General features: G+C 41.1%; 1 protein-coding gene across 11 annotated transcripts in view; it reads right to left on the bottom strand.

Moving 5' to 3' along the window:
• Positions 1–12,002, bottom strand: part of TANC1 (tetratricopeptide repeat, ankyrin repeat and coiled-coil containing 1) — a 94,856-nt gene extending 82,854 nt beyond the window's left edge. For 3 of the 11 annotated variants that reach the window (XM_075757441.1, XM_075757450.1, XM_075757445.1), the window contains exon 1: positions 11,880–12,002. The gene's annotated coding sequence lies outside the window, so the exon portion shown is untranslated. The other 8 variants (XM_075757442.1, XM_075757446.1, XM_075757453.1 and 5 more) reach the window with 7 other exon arrangements.
• Between the last annotated feature and the right edge of the window lie 42 nt (positions 12,003–12,044).

Genomic DNA, 12,044 nt, shown 5'->3' with positions numbered 1-12,044 from the left:
GAGAGCACATCAATATGTACATTAATTGATCCCAACATTTTACAGGCAATCTGTATGGGTTAGTCTTTGCAATTTGTATTTAAGCAAGTTTTTTCTGCTTCTGTTAAACTACATGTACTATAAAGGAATTGCCATGGTCTAGAAAGTTAAGTGGGGGAAGAAGCAGAAGAAATCAATCTAGATGTAACAAATATTTTTATTGTTAAAGACAAACAATAACCAGAAGTAACAGCTACTTCACAAAAGCATCTATTACTACAGGACAGGTTACAAACTTCATATAACAGTACCAAACTGATTGGCCATACATCAAATCTGTAATAATTTTGGGCAGGATTTCCAAAGGGCTACACTACCTACTTCTGACTGGGGATCCTCTCTTCTTTGTGCTGCAGCAAAGGGAAAAATACAGTTTCTCCTAGAGAACCAGGAGTGATGTCTTCATCACAGGAAAAAGAATTCTGAGCCCAATGACAGTTCATTTCGCATCTGCATGGCAACGTAATCCTACCAGCTGATTCAGAAACACTACCTGGCATATTGGATTCATCACGCTTTAAAACTCATATGGCTGTCTCCTCCAGAAAAAGACCAAATTTCATTTAGCAGGCAGCAAAATGACATGATGACAGTTGAATTATTACCAAATTTTGATACAGGACATTCTTTTAAGATGGTCAGTGCTTCCTCATCAGATAGCATACACAAGATTTTTCTGCTAACATAAGCTAGGACATAACTGGTTCAACCAAAACTCAGACTCCCCTCAAAGGATGGACAAGTTCTCCAGTCACACAATGGGTAAGTAGCCAAGGGCTACATTTCTCTCATATGTCGCTACTGAGGAGATTATAAGGTCCACCTAGGGAGGTTGAATACTAATGACTTAATCTTCCTGGACTAACTAAATTTCACTAAAATCCATAAGCTTAGCAAATGAACTACTGGAGCTGAGACAGGGCAACCACCATCTGCTTGTTTATTGTGGCTTTTAGGCTACAGCTCACATAGGGAAACAAATAAATTACTATTTATTTCAACCACCTTAAAACTTCAAGAGAAGGAAGTTATTCCATGTAAAGGGATTTAATATCCTAAAACACTTTACCAGAAGAAAACATCAGGCTAAACTAACAGCAAGGGGGATAAAGTTACTAAGTTTCACTTTCAACTTGCTTAACACTTTCAACTTGCCAAATACTGCAGATGAGAAATCCTACATATAAAAAAATTCCACATAAACCTACTCAGTTATGTGCCTGCGTTGAGTCTTGTTTTCAGATTTAAGATGTGTATTTGTAACTCAGATCTTGCAAAGCAGCCTCTTTTGTTCCTTTTCAGTCCAAAGAACACCAACCAAGCTCTTATCAGCCTTAATATTAAAAAAAAAAAATGAGACTACCTTTTTCAAAATTAGACCTGACCAAAATGAGCAATGCCTTGAGAATTTCAGTGGAGTACACTGGTAAGCTAAGGCAGCTCTGAAAACAGTACTCTAGGCAATATCCAAAAAATGTGACTTCAAAATGATCTAACACCACAGGTCTCTTCTGAATACAATTAAAATAGCATGTGGTCCAACAAACACATTAATTTCCATATTTGTTTGTCTATAAAGCTACACATAACAAACCAGCAAACTAAAACAAGAACGAAGGAAAAAACCCAACACATTGGGCAGCCCCAGATTTGAAGAAACTTCACTGTACGTCACCATGAGATGATTCTACCACCAGACTACACATAAACACGCAGCATGACTGTCTTCAGTCACATTTTTAAAAAGGAGATGGTTCTGTATACCTAAATGCTGCCTGCTGCATCTACTGTATCTAGTGTGACAGTGGTACCACTTTGTACATGAAAAAAACCACACTGAATTCCAAAGACTTTAACAGAATAACTGATGATCCTTTCAGAAAAGGAGAATAAATTCCCTCCAAACGCTAAATGAATCATTGGATACTAAGCCAAAGCAGGCTCTGGTGAAACCTGGCAGTATTTGATTAGTAGATGCACATAACTCAGGGACAATATTGTAGGACATAATATGAGAATATATGCTTAGTGTCTACAAGTGAAGGCTTCTACCACCATTTCTTTCATCCACTGAAAAGCAAATTTGCAGTAAGCATGGGCGACTTTCCTTGCAGAGTTACTCTATGCAACAACAGGAGAGGGGACCAGTCAAAACACTGCTGAATTTACAGGGTGCTGATAGGTACTTGCACCACACATGGCCTGCCAAAAGGCAGTGCCCTACAGTTTTCTTCCTTTCAGTCTTCAGCCCTGTCTCTGGTTGCAGACAATTCAGCAGGGCAGATGCTAAGAAGATCTCTCAGAAGAGGAAAAAATGTTGAGATAGTTGGCAGTCATTCCACTAAGGAATTTGAAAACAACACTGAAATGAATCTACAAGTGGAGGAGGCAGCAATACAGCTCCCTTCACTCTCTCCACGCTGGTACATTACCATTTCTCTTACATGCCAGCTGTTGAACTTTCGCTCCTCTACTGAAACCAAAGCTAGGTCTATTCCTGGATTCTTTTACTGATGTATTAAAGAAACTGTACCAGCAAAGCCATCAGTAGCATTGATGACGTACCATCATCCCCATCCAAGTGAAGCACACGGGCAAGGGAGAGGTTGTGTTGGTGTAACTGCACACTGCAGGCCCTCACCGCGTAGCAGCCATGGTCACTTCCCTTCTCTGGCCCAGGGCTCCTTTCAGTACAGCTTTGCTGCTCAGGGATGTCAAGTGCCACCTTGTAGCTTAACTGTCCCTGACCAACTACCGTAACAGAAGATCCCTTTAACAGATTTAGCAACAGACGAAGCAAAGCTGTCCAAGTCAGTATTATGTCCAGAACACAGAAAAGGTGGCTTTTTTTCATTATCACAGCTACTTTCCAAGTTTCAACAAATCTAGTATGCCTAAGATGGTAAAAAGAAAAAAAAGGGCACGTTAATATAGTCAGCTATAGTTCCATGGATGACAGTAAGATAATGCTGATAAAACTCAAAAGCTTTTTTCTGTTTTAGTTCCTTACCGTATCTAGTTCCAGATCTCCTATATTCTTCATCCATCCTACCAAATTATTTTCAGGATTTTATTCTCTAGTTTTTCATGGAATTTTCCTCCCTTTCTAAAAGCAAAAATGGTCCCTCTCCTTCTGTTTTACTAATAATTTTCTCCTAACACTACAGCTCTCCATTTTAGACATTGACATCCAAAACAGGTGCATGCCTGGTCTATTTTTTTTTCCCCCATGTCAGCTATCCTTAGAAATTCTGGGACAGTATGTTTTCTATAATCCCTAATCATAAAATACCTGATCTTGAAATGGCTGGGAGTCACAGCCACTCACTTTTGCCAGAAATCAAATGCAGAGCTCCATCCAAACTCTGTATACAAAGGACATATGATATACTTCCTGCTTCACAGGCCTAAAAATAGAGGTGAACGTATCTATTGTTAAGTAAGCACTTTTGGAGGTTTAATGTGACTTTTAAAGACTTCTTTGATTGCTGTAGAACAACAGAATGGCTGAGGTTGGAAGGCACCTCTGGAGGTCATTTGGTCCAGCCCCCTGCTCCAGTAGGGCAAGTCATACAAGAAAATCTTGGAAACCTGTATTAAAAATGCAATGCAGATTAAGTTATTTCCTTCAGAGAATGCAACTGCCTAAATGGATCTGTTAACAAACACATTAAAGAAAAGCAGCGCAAGATGCAACTCCTAAGTGACCGTAAAATGAGGAAATAAGCAGGAACACAAGGCTCAAGCATACCAGGACTGTTATTGTCATCCAGAAGACGTTAGCACAGTTACACACACACACACACACACAGAAGGTTATAAAGCAGTAATCTAAAGTGGATAAAATAAATTAGCAAACTTCGGAATTTACTGTTGACATTCTTGAGGCTGCCTAGAGACTAGATATCTGAGTTACATAATCTAGAAAGTACGTGAATCAGAACGTATCTTAGGCATCTATATATACACTGCCTCTTCTTCCTCAGAGCATCTCAAAACATATTACTGCTTGTAACAACCCGCAGGGAGGGTACCAGGCTTGTTTCCGATCTGCTGAAGAGGAGCAAACACCAGTTTGTTCAAGGCCAAGGCCATAATGGACGAGTCTTCACAAGACGGCCGAAGGGGTCAGCTGTGCATTCCTGCTGCACGGTGCCAGTGCCAATACAGTTTTCTGGGTGTTCACTGAGCTGCACTGAAGAGTCAGATGAGTAGCAGAGATGACAGAGGAAAGAGAGCAGGATCTCACGGCAGGTACAGGAGGAAGGAAAACCACTCCTTTGAATCACAACAAACTGTTAGATCGGCTCTCCCAGATCTCACTCGGAGGAATGTGGCAAAGCAGAAACATTACCCTACCTACTTCCCATCTCAAATTCTGGGATGCTGCCTTTCTCTGCCTCTTGTGAAATGTAAACCTTCCAGTCTTAATCACTTGATTATGCTACTTTATGGACAAGACTCAGGCATTCTTCTATAGTGTAAACTAGAAGGAAACACTCCAACATCCATATTCTTCCAATTCCTGTTCCCTTTAAGCATTTTTCATTTTAATGTACAATGCAGTAGCATTAAAAGACCTTGTTACAGTGTTAAAATGAGCTCTGTTTGAACACTTATGACAGGCAGTATCTACCACAAAGGGCTTACAAACAAGCCTCCAATCCTGCCACAACCCGGCATGTGTGTTCTCCCTTTACACAAGTAGACCACTGAAATCAATGAGATTATTCACATGAACAAGACACATGCTTTAGGTATTATTCCTTGTCAGCCATAAGTTCACTACGGAGCTTAAACTTAAACTAGGGACAAGAACATCTGTGAAACATCCCAGAGTTTGCTCCCGAAGAAAAATTAAAGGCTTGTCTATACAAGGGGAAAAGTGCTTCACATTCACACCCTGCCTCATTCTGCAATAACTCCCTGGTGTAGACAAGATCTTACATGCTCTTACCAAAAATATGAAATACCTGGCAAGCCTATATTTATTAAAATTTTACAGTTGTCCTAAGTAATTAAACAGCCAAGCACCACTAAAAGTCTAATTCAAATGCCAGAAAGCATTCCCTCCACAGGCGGGGGGGGGGGGGGGGGGAGAAAAAAAATTAAATCCTCACAACCAGAATTTTAACTAGTAGTGGAATACATACTTGTATCCTTTAAAAAAATTTAATTATGCATTAAAATCTTAAGTCTATGTAAATCTTTACAAGTTTGCCAAGACAGCATATACTGCCTCACCTTAAACTGTTAATCGGATGCTTGCAAACTAATTCTTGCATGCACACAAAGATTCTGTATCAGTATTTGGGAAGTGCTGAAAATTTTACTTTGTCATAGCAAAACCGTGTCTACACTCTGTGGCAGTAATATTCCTGCTTCTTTCCTTCAAACTTCCAGTTTCTGGCAAATACTGTAGAAAAATCCAGGAATTCAGTCCTTACTAACACAAAAAAAATCCCTTTGTGACCTGACTGGGAATTTAGTCCAGTGTAAAGTAGACCCTGAACCATATTAACTAAATAATCAACTAACTCAAAGGCATTTCTGGTGTAAACCACAAATACAGTCTCCCTCCAAAATCCACATTAAGAACACTTTCTGTTTTGTCATTTTTGCTCAAAAATAAACCAAAAAACAACAAAAAAAAACAAACACAAGAAAGGCAAAAAGCCCAAGCCCAACCCAAAAACAGCCCACACATTAAAATCTCTAGCAACTTCCATGTCATTTAAGTTTCAAAAAGCGAAGGTCAGATTTTGCTTCTATTTATTCTTACTTGTACATTTTTCAAATCCTAACTTGTTAAAGTATGGTCAGAAATACAGATTCTAAGAATGCACATCTGTTAAGAAAGAAATGGATTAGTTTCACTGTAAATGACTGAAAGAAAAGCACAATCTTTAGACTACTCAAATTCTAGTATTCTTCCAGATAAAACAAAGCAGAAGCAGTTTAATGTGGACTCTGCCTTTTTCAGCAATTAAAACACCTCAGCTATTTTAAGTGCAACAGCCTTGAATTTGACTTACAACTACCAGCTTTTGACAAGTCACAGATATTTAATAATTAATCCTTAATTACATTAAGTGCATGGCAGCAAAGTTCCACCAGAAGCTAACATAACATTTAAAGATGCAAAACTATTCTAAACTAAACAGAGCTCCAGCCATATAGCTGCAGAGTTCACATTTACACACAAACACACACATCAAAAACTTACTTTCAGGGCGTTTCCTGTGCTGCTAACAAGTTCCAGCTCCTCTCCTGCTGGATCTAAATTTAACCAAGACTAAGACTGAGTCTTTAAAAACAACAACAACAAAAAAAAGCCAAAACAAGAAACAACAAACCAAATGCCCCACCATCAAAACGAAAAAACAACCCACACCATACACACAACTCCAATGCAATGCAGCAAATATTTACAGGCATTTTTGTTTTTAAAGCTGTTAATTACCAAATATATGAAATATGCAGCAAACAAGTAGTGGCCATTCACCCTTTCGCCCTACACGTTTCTGAAACTGTACTTTATATGCTAGGTACGGGTAACACAAACACTACTAACAGTTGCTAATTCAACAAATGTATGTAAAGGCGAGCGACCTTTACAGAGGAAGTCAGAAGTTCAACCAGAAGCCAAGACTCCCCAGTATGGCCAGGCATGCTTTGCTATCTGAATTAGAGGACTAACCACAGTAATACTTTGGGTTAAGCTGAAAAGACTCCCTACAAAGTCCTCAGACTTTGTTACGAACATGCTAATTCTTGAATATTTTAATTGCAGATTTGTCTGAGCTAGATAGGGGGAATATGCGGGTAGAAGGGGAAGGGTAAGAAAGAACTCGAAGTGAAGGAGGTTCAACACTCAAGCCACCTACTCCAGTCATGAACTTGCACATTCGCACACCACCTCTGTGCCAAGATGCATTTGCCAACGTGGGTCCTTCTTGAGATCATCCACATGGGCAGTTCCTACTCCATCCGTACAACGATGTCACTTCCCACACAATGCGGTGCATGTCATACGTTCACCTTGCATGATTCTCTTTGATAGGTTAATTCTTACAATGCATCTTTTTTCTAAAAAAGGTGTTAAATTTGAGTAATACTTGGATCACTACTCAAAGGGGAAATTCTACTGCAGGCCAAAATGAGACTGCGAACAATTCTACCATAGACTATGAAGTTTTTTCTCTTTTAACACCACCCTGTATTTTCGAAATCTAAACCATGGAAATCTGCATTTATTGATAAATCACAAGTTCTAACTTTAAAGCAACGCCATAAATTTGAGGCAGCTGATAAAAAATGCACAGAAATATTCAAAATACATATCTGTAGCTCTGCACCTTCCATGGTTCCAATATTTAAGATCACAAGAACTCTAAGCTGTATCTAGTTTTCCAATACACATCTAGATGTATAGCTAAATTCAGCAAGGCACATGACAAAGAACTAGACGATTTCAAGATCAGCCCTATTCCCAAAATAGTGATCTGGATTGCAGAAGTGATCTGGATTGCAGAAGGGCCCGAGAAGGACTTCACAAAGCAGTGCTTCACCAAACAAGTCGCCACGCAAACACTAAAAAACCATAACCCTTTCACCTGTTGACACAGAGTATTTACAGAAAAGGGTCAAATGTGCAATAACTTACCGAGCATTACCACCAACTTCAACAACATCAAGATCCTAAACGCAACTCTTGATTTGACCTCGAAAGACATTTAAATTTCTGCTAACGGCTATGCAAAGAGCTCATTTACTGATATCACTGAACTGATCCCTGTTTAAGACCAGCGAGACGCTCGAGCTGAAAGCACTATATAGTCTATGAAACCCACCAAACTGTTCTCTGTGATCCCTTTAGAACTGACATCCCACGCCACAAGACACCAATGAGGAGACACTTCAAACCTGGCAAGCTGGCTGATCAGCAAGGCGTTTCATCCAACAAGCTAGTGGAACTTCTGTTTTCAAATTAGAAAATCCTTATTCTAATGAGGATAATTTCTAATCATCCTCATTAGAAATCATTATTTGAGATCAAGAAGAGAAAAGAAAAGAAGTGAAATACTAAATTGGAGATGGCACCACCTCAGGAAATAAAGCACATATTCCAGCAACTACTCCCAGTCACACAACGGAGAAATAACTCTAACAGACACTTTTTGTTACCTGGCCTTCTGCTTCCAGACTCTTATGAATATTACTTAGGCACAGGAGCATTTCCATACATTATACAGGGAGGCCAAGCACTGAAGTTAAGATATTGCAAAGTTTAATATTCCAGTACTAAAGTGCCTTTACCAATTAAGCCTATAGCTTAAAAGGCCTCCTCTCAATGAGTTGAGAAGAGGAAACAAAAACAGAATTCCTGAAACATGGCAAGAGAATCAGGACTTTAAAAAGTTAAAGTCATTACATTAACATGCATATATTTAGACACTTTTAAGAATCCGCTGGACAGGGTGCTGGGCCATCTTGTCTAGACCATGGTTTTGCCAAGAAAGGTTGAACCAGACGATCCTTGAGGTCCCTTCCAACCTGGTATTCTATGGTTCTATGATCTATTTCAAGATGCAGGAGTGACAAGGATGGATGAAAAAGAAGTCTATACAGTGATATATCACCTATACAGCACAGAAACCTGAAGTAACTATAAAGCAAACTCTGCAGGATTAGTCTCTTTGTGAAGCTGAAAGACAGGAGGGGAGAAAGAAAAACCAATAGGACATTTTAGCTATGATAAGGAAACCAAAGGCACCATATTTTGCTGGACCCATGTTCCAGTTCAGACTCTCCCTATTTAAAGTTGTCTCCATCCTAAGAAAGCAGGAAAGGTACACTGCACTAGACTCTTAAAGGTACGTGGTAAGGCTAAATACAGAATAGAGAGCAACTCACAATATCTACAGTATATTTCATACTTAGATAAATAATCTAATCAGGTAAGTATGCTGAAATATTCTTAATGAATTTCCTAAATACAATGAATAGTAAAGGATTTAATCAGTCAAGCGGAACAATGTATTTTAAAAGGAGATGGTAGTAAAAGATAGCATAGGAAGTAGACACGTTAATAATGAAAAATATCTACTGTGTGGCCTAATAACAAGCAACTGATCCCTTTATTTACTTCCCTTCAGGACAAGATCAGAGAGTTTAAGGCTCCACCAAAACAAACTTTTTTTTTTTTTTTTAAAACAAGGCACTTTTAAAACTAAAGTTAAATACAAACCCAAATGCAGTGAGGATCATGGACTGTTTCAGTGCTTACTTTTGGGGTTTTTTTCAGTTTGGTGTTATACTACACCTTACTTATCATCCAGAAGTCAGTTTTCTAACAGTGGTGCCTCCACTGTTTATTTTTAAAAAATAATACCTTATACATTTGTTAGGTCATACTTTTTTTCTTTTTCCATTGCCACAGCTTTGTGATAAATAAACTCTCCAACCTCCATGTTAAGTCTTGGGAGCTGAAAACAACCAAAAGACATGAACTAACCAAGTTTTCTCAAACTTTACCCACACACAAACCCCAAAGCTGACCTTTTTCTGTTTTTTCTGGAAGACATAAAGATTTAGCTCCTGATAGAGCTTGAAATACCATTTTTTTAGTCAAAACAGCATCTCTACAGAAAAACCTTAAGTTTAAAGCTATTAACATAAATTTCAACTTACAGATGTGTTTATGGGGATCACTACAAATATCCAACAGATCAGGTTGATGTTCTTACACACACAAGTTTGAAGGCTTGCTGATTAATCTTTCATCTTCAAAGACAGGTTTAATCTTGATGACAGTAAGAAGTCCAACTAAAGAAAAACAGAACAATTCTGCTTAGACTGCTTAGCTGTCTTCAAAAGTATATACTCAGATCACAAAGTTGCCATGGCATCAACTTCAGGACTGTGGTTAGACACAAAAAATGTCTTTTTCCTACAGACTGTTATGGGAAGCTGAGCAAATTTGGCTATGAACCAAATATGTTTTGGCTCTAAAATAGACATAATTCATCACTATTTGGACATTCCAATGGTTAGCTAAACTGAGAAAGCAAGACAACCAGCACTGTTGAGCATCCGTGTAAATGAAGTTCTAACTACACTGCCCTAGCAATAGCAGAAAGAAACTGTATTTGTGCTTACCTTGTGTACTACCATTATTTAATAACATAATACTATTTTTCCAGCACTTAACTGTCAGATCAGAACAAATGGGAAAGGTTCATTTTTGGCAGCTGCATATCAAACTACAGCGGGAGGAAATTCTGTAGGGTCCAAGGTATCACATTTATTTCCCTTATTTCCTGGAATTTTTAATTTTAGAAGCATCAGGCTATTTTTAAGCAACAGCTATCAAAAAGTCAAGCTAACATAGGACTCTTGCACGTACTGAATAATCCTGTAAAACTCTGAAGTAGCCTGGATCAGTAAAACATTTAACATGCTTTAAACCTGCACACCGCTTGCAAACTGTTTTACACCCAGCAATCACAGAAGCCCAAAGCAAACCTCCCACATCCCCAACTGTCAGCTTTCCAAATGGTAAAGCAGTATTTGCTTCATCAGTCAGCAAACACAACCTCTGAAGCAGACCAGATGACTGCCACTTTCACATTGCCACAAAGGGGGAAAAGGAAGTGGGTGCAAAGCAGAGAACAGGGTCGAGAAGACCCACTCAAAGTCACACTGAAGCAGATCTAATCCCCCCTTTTCTCCCCGAGTCTCATCCTCACAGAAGGATGTCTTCGGCTATGTTCTATTTTTGAAAACGACCATTTAGGACCCAGTTTACTTTCTGTCCAATAAATATGCATTATGAGGCTACAGCAAACAAATAACTGAAATAACACTACTGATATATCAGAAAGCTTTAGAAAGTATGTAATAAAATACAATTACTATACATTATTAGTAAGTCATATATTAACAGACAAATCAAACTATCATTTTATTCTTGAGATCACAGCAGGCAACAGTGATGACCACAAGGGCAGCACCTTCTATCTGAGCAGTCAAAACAAGGTCGTTACCGACGGATACACACATGCCCCCACACCACCCCTTCCAGCCCAGAAAGGTGAACAGCTGAACGTCTCCCTTCCTGCCAGCCCTGCCCAGGACCTCTCAGGCAGATCAGCCGCCCGACTCAGCAACGCACGGCTCTCCCTGCCCTAGCTGTTAACTTCGGCTGCCATACTATTAATGAGACAATTGTGGCACGTTTCCCGTTCTTAGCAGGGTCTTCCTCACATTTTAGTACCAAAACCAAGTAACCGCGAAGAAATCAAGTTTTCCTGAAAGCAAGATTATTTTTTCCCCAGAATCTCTACTGATAAAGGAATGGAAATTGTACTAGCCACAGAAACGTGAAAGTATGTGCCGGGGAGGCGGAAATCCCGGCCGCGCAGACAGCTCCAGGCCTCGCCCCTGCGGGAGCGCTCCGGGGAGCGCCTCCTCCAACCCGCCCCGCCGGCCCCGGGCCCCCGGCCGCCTCAGGCCGCGCCTTCCCGCGCTCCTCCCCGCCCTGCCCTGCCCCCACCTGTGCCGGCCACGGCCACAGCTTCAGCCACGGCCCAGGCCCTGGCCGCCCCGGTGCGGGGGCAGGCACCGCCTCAGCCCCGCCACCCCGCCGGCCGCCTCGGCCCCCGCCCCGCGCCCGCCGGCCGCGGCAGCCCGACATGCCCGTACACGATCCTCGGCCAGAAAGTTTCACTCGCGCCTCCGCTCCGCCGCGCGGCCTCCGCGCAGCCCTCCGGAGAGGCCGGGCGAAGGGCGCGCCCCGCACGCACCGGCGGAGAGGAGGAGGAGGAGGAAGGACGTACCTCCGCCCGCGGGTCCGGCCCCCCTCGCCCAGGGGCTCCTGCAGCGCGGCGCAGGCAAGGATCCTGCGCGGCCAGGCAGGCGCGTCGGCGGGATGAGCTCACTGGGAGCAGGCGGCGGCAGTCCCCGCCCCGCGCACCCCCGCGGCCGCCCCTCCGCAGGACCGG

Source organism: Balearica regulorum, chromosome 6, assembly GCF_011004875.1.
Source record: "Balearica regulorum gibbericeps isolate bBalReg1 chromosome 6, bBalReg1.pri, whole genome shotgun sequence".
Classification (NCBI taxonomy): domain Eukaryota; kingdom Metazoa; phylum Chordata; class Aves; order Gruiformes; family Gruidae; genus Balearica; species Balearica regulorum.
This window is presented reverse-complemented; position numbering and strand designations above follow the sequence as displayed.